The sequence below is a fragment of the Elaeis guineensis genome, chromosome 9 (assembly GCF_000442705.2).
Source record: "Elaeis guineensis isolate ETL-2024a chromosome 9, EG11, whole genome shotgun sequence".
In the NCBI taxonomy this organism is placed as follows: Eukaryota; Viridiplantae; Streptophyta; class Magnoliopsida; order Arecales; family Arecaceae; genus Elaeis; species Elaeis guineensis.
Window position 1 is genome coordinate 52,699,088 of NC_026001.2, and position 5,441 is coordinate 52,704,528.

Below are 5,441 nucleotides of genomic sequence, written 5' to 3' on the forward strand. Positions count from 1 at the left end.
ATAGAACTCGCTCTGGGCTCCAGCTATCCTGAGGGAAATTTCGGAGGGAACCAGCTACTAGATGGTTCGATTAGTCTTTCTTCCCTATACCCAAGTCAGACGAACGATTTGCATGTCAGTATCGCTTCGAGCCTCCACCAAAGTTTCCTTTGGTTCACCTCGCTCAGGCATAGTTCACCATCTTTCAGGTCCCGATAGGCATGCTCCAACTCGAACCCTTCACAGAAGATCAGGGTCGGTCGGCAGTGCGCCCCCCTCAGAGGTGGGGTTCCCGCTCGTCAGCTTCCTTGCGCCTTTCGGGTTTCATGCGCTCGTCGACTCGCACGCATGTCAGACTCCTTGGTCCGTGTTTCAAGATGGGTCGGATAGGGAGCCTGTGGACCGTTGCTTGAAGCACGTCCGTGCCCCTAGGGGCACGTCGAGGCGGTGCGCACCGGATCCCCGACCACACTGACGGAGTCTCCACGGGTGGGATCGCCCACCCGGGCTTCGACCATCGGTGCGGCCCGCAACGGTCTGCACCCCGAGCCGAGCGATGGACCGGCTCGCCGCCATTCTGCATCCGACTGAGGTGCATCGCTAGCCCCCATCCGCTTCCCTCCCGGTAATTTCAAGCACTCTTTGACTTTCTTTTCAAAGACCTTTTCATCTTTCCCTCATAATACTTGTTCGCTATCGGTCTCTCACCAGTATTTAGCCTTGGATAAATTTACTGCCCGATTGGGGCTACAATCCCAAACAACTTGACTCGCCGATAGCGCCTCGCGGTGCGGTAGGGTCCGAGCTGGATGGTGCTCTCACCCTCCCCGACGCCCCTTTCCTGGGGACTTGGGCCCGGTCCATCACTGAGGATGCTTCTCAGACTACAATTCGAGAGGCACGGGCCTCCGATTCTCAAGCTGGGCTGGTCCCGGTTCGCTCGCCGTTACTAGGGAATCCTTGTAAGTTTCTTCTCCTCCGCTTATTGATATGCTTAAGCTCGGCGGGTGTTCTCGCCTGACCTGAGGTCGCGATCCGAGGCACGCCACCCTCGGCCCGGGCCCCGAGAGTGGTGCGGACTTTGGTGGGGGTGCGGGGGTAGGGGGGCCCACCTCTATCTCCGAGGTCTGATGGCACGGCGACAGGATCGCATGAGCGTCCACCATCCACCATGTTCGGCCCCGCCAGTGGCCTGCTCTTCGGCCCGCCGCATCGGGAGGGGCACGGTGTTGCCCAGCTATGCAACCAAAGAGGGGGGGTCAATTGAATTTTTAAAAATTTAAAAATTAACTTATAACTATGAGGATTATTTAACAATGAGTAGGATAAATATGGAGAGTGTAATTTATGCAAGGTGTAGAAGTTGGATGCAAGAATGCAAGAGGATAAAGAAATTTAAAAGGAGAACAAGTAAGCACAACACAAATAAGAAGATTTATAGTGGTTCGGTGCCAACCTTGCACCTACATTCACTCTCAAGCTCCTACTTGGGAATTCAAATTCACTAAATTGTATTCAACCCGAATACAACGTCAGAACCTCTGACTCTAGCTATTTCAAGCAAGAACATTTGTTTCCTGGGTACAAGCCAGTCCAATATAATCCGATTCAAGGTTCGAATCAATCTTTTCATATTTTGGAATCCTTCCAAAACAAAAATAACAACTCAAAAGGAGTATGACAGTTAATTGCACAGAAATACAGATGTAACTCCTTTAATGAGCAAATAAAGCTTTAAATACACTTTACACAAAGAGAAGCAAGCTTTTCTAAATTTTCTCAAGGTGGTTGAAGACTTGAATGAGCTCTTGAGAGATTGGTGAACTTGAAATAAAAGCTTCTTTAACTTTAAGCGGGCTCTTTTCTTAGGACTGAAAAATGAATGCTTGAATAACCTCTTCGCTCTTTTGATTCCCTCCTTTAAGTGCCTTTTATAACTTTAAATGATAGTGGAGAGTTATCTGGACTGAAATAGAGCCGTTAGAGCACATTAAATGGGCATTAAATGCAGCCAGAATGAGCAAAAAACTAGCCATTGTGGAGTTTTTCCGTCACAGGGGTCGACTCACAGGGTCGACTCATGCACATGAGTCGACTCATAGGGTCAACTTCTGTGGCACAGAACAAAAAATGACTTCTATAAATTTGGCTTATACTACAGCAGAGGTCGACTCATAGGATCGACTTATGCACAAGGGTCGACCTCTATGGCACAGAACAGAAAACGACTGTTCTGTAAGTTTGGCCTGCACTGTGCAGAGGTCGACTCATAGGGTCAACTCATGCACAGGAGTCGACTCATAGGGTGTGCCAGTCAAAAATTCAGCATTCCGTTCAGCCCCTCTTGCCATGAGTCGACTCATGGGGTCGACTCAAATTTATAAACATGATTTTCTTTCAAAATACACATCTAAAAATATTGAAATTATCTTCAATAGATTACAAATCTTGTGTTCTTGCTCTTGAGGCTTCTGAATCAGAACTTGATAAAATTATGATTTTGCCCCTGAAATATAATAAATCTTTTTTCAAGCCAAAATCATTAGTAACCCCCTCAAATACTTTGTAATCATCAAAATCAATTCAAGGAGCAACAATCTCTCCTTTTTTGATGATGACAAAATACTTGAGCAAAAGCAAATATAAAGTATTGAACATAAATTTCAAATTTATGAAGATGCATCACTTCAATATCGTAGTCAAGTATTTGAACGAAATGCATCACAAGCAATTTGAAGATCAATTTGAAATTTGCTTATTAGTTCATTTGCTTTGAGAAAAAAATTGACAATTTTGGTTCTTTGACACATTTGCTCAACAATTTTGTTTATTGCTTATTTTTTTATTGCTTATTGCTCATTTCTTTATTGCTTATTGCTCAAAATCAATTTTGATTCTCTACTCTTCCTTTTTGACAGCATCAATTAAGATTCTCTACTCCTCCTTTTTAAGAGATCTTACAAGGACAAATTTTCTTTACTCCTTTTTGATAGCATCAATTAAGATCTTAAGGGATTTTAAAGATAGAGAAAAGAAAAGAAAGATAACAAAAAAGACATTTTTTTTACTTCTTTAATTCTCTTCCTTTTTGATACCATATTTTACTTCTTTACTTCCCCTCATTAATTACTTATTTCTCAACTCCCCCTCATTATAGCAAATATAAATGATATACCAATTTGCTCATTTAAAAGATATTGCAATTCATAGTATTTCATAGCACAAATATGATTTAATTTGATTTGATTCCAATCATAAACATTCATTGAAAGTTAAAGCATATATATATATTCAAAAAGTGACTGAATACATAGGAGTTCCAATACATATGAGTTAACTCATAATACAAAAGACATGGATAGAAGCTATCCAAGAGTTAATTAGCCAACAAATACAAGACCCAAAAGATAGAACCTAGTCATAAAAGACTAACTAATCTAGATCTAATAGATGTCATGGCTAGAGGGATCAGAGTCTGAAGAATCAAAGATAGGGTGAGCAGATGTAGGATCAAATCTATGAGCACGACCTCAACCACATCTGCCTCGACCATGGGTAGAGGTACCAGCACGAGTAGAGGGGTGAGAGGATACTAGAGCCTGAGAAGCTACGGACTGTGCAATAAAGGAAAGTCTGACGGTGTTCAAAAGATCCAAGGCTCTCGAAACAGACTGCATTAGGACACTGAACTGAGTAGAAGCATTCTCACTGGATCTCCTGATCTCTCTCCTCAAGAAGTCAAAACCACTCTCTAAGACTCTTCGAAGTCTAGCTGCCTCTACAGATAAGTCTGAGACCTCTATGATATCCTCATGCAGCTGGAGATGGGCTAAAGCTAATACTTGCCCCTGCAAATTCAAAACTCTGCCTGTCAATCTCAGAATACATCCCTCAAGCTACTCAATACGTACCGACTAATTAGTGAGCATCTGAAAAATAGTAAAAATGTGAGGGATCAGAGTCTGGTCTGAGTCAATCTGGGATGTCGATCTCTGTGCAAAGACTGAAGTGGCAAACTGTTGAGATAGAATGGAGACTACATGTTGGGACATCATCTCAATCTGATCATCTGCTAGTCTGAACTCTGAAGGATGTGCCCTGCTCTCTGACTGTGGAACTGAAGCATGCCTCCTCATAGACTCTGAAGGACCAGCCTCGTGATCAGATATGAACTGAATATTTGAGGATGCTCTGTGATCACGAAGAGATGAAGATGGTCCCTCCTCCTCTGCTCTATCCTCCGTTCTCTTCTCAACACCCTTTGTCCAACCGCCATCAGTCTTAGAAAAACCCATGCGATGCAGTGTGTGGCGGTTGATGGTGTCGGAATGAGATAGTCTAGCAACTGGCTCTAATTTATTCAGACTTTCAGTAAAGGTTCTCCCTAAGATAACATTGATTCCTTCTTCTTTAATAGGGAGTTCCATGTTGGTATATCCTTCACAAGGCAAATGTAGGATATATCCCAAAAGTACTAGATATAGGCTAATATCTACACCCTTTACTGTAGATTTCACTGTTTCATTGCTATACCCCAAATTTAGATAAAATTCTCTGACTAGATCAACATATGTATTTTTTTTTAAAGAGCAGTAAAATTTCCATCCTTGGTCCTTAATCTTTGATCCAATAGTGAATCCTTCTTTTTTAAAAAATTTGAAATCAATATTTTTCCTGGGTTCCACTTTCCTATCAGAGAGGGGTACCTTGCCTGGGCTGATTGGAGACTGAGTTGAAGCTGAAGCAGGACCTGGAGCAGAGATTGGAGCAAAAGAGGGTTCAGCTGCTAATCTCTTTCTGCGTACACTCTCTTCCAACCTGCGAATGGATTTTTTCCTCTATGGAAGCTTCATCTTGGGAGCCATTTGTACAAGAAGGACTTGCACGGAGCTTAGGAGACTAGATGAGAGGGAGAGAGGAAAGGATTTTAATGGAAAAGTAGAGATTTTGGAGAGGTGATGTGCCGATTTAGAGAAGATGGGTAGAGTCTAGGGTAAGCTCAAACCATCCCAAATGAGGAGAGAAGAGAAGAGGAACTTAGTTCTTAAATGGTCGATTTGAAGGATGAAAATGAGTGGGAGAAGAGATTTAAGAGTAATCTAGGTTTGAGGGAGAAGAGATGGAGAGCCTTAGGTTCGGAGGGAGGAAGAAGGTGGAGAGCTAGGTTGGCTCTAGGAGAAATTTTCAACAAAAGAGAGCGTCCGAAGGGTTTTGACATAATTACAAGTTTGCCCTAGGGTCGATCCTGGTGGTTGACTTATGGCACAGAGAAATTTAGAAAAATAATGAAATAATTTCGAAAAAAATTTGAAACTTCAGAAGAAAGATGTTTACCCAAATATTGATCATGTGAATGATAATTTGAGCTTTTAAGCTCAAAACAAAAAAAAAAAAAATTGAGCTCTCAAAAATTGGTTCAATGAATTTTTGGCATTAAGAATTTAGAATCAGAGAGATACTTA

The 5,441-nt window shown here is 42.2% G+C and overlaps 1 non-coding gene across 1 annotated transcript in view; it reads right to left on the minus strand.

Moving 5' to 3' along the window:
- The window catches only part of LOC114913438 (28S ribosomal RNA), a 3,405-nt gene extending 2,395 nt beyond the window's left edge, over positions 1-1,010 (minus strand). Inside the window, exon 1 of the ribosomal RNA XR_003799445.2 lies at positions 1-1,010. This exon is cut by the window's left edge and continues 2,395 nt beyond it. This is a non-coding gene — a ribosomal RNA (28S ribosomal RNA).
- Between the last annotated feature and the right edge of the window lie 4,431 nt (positions 1,011-5,441).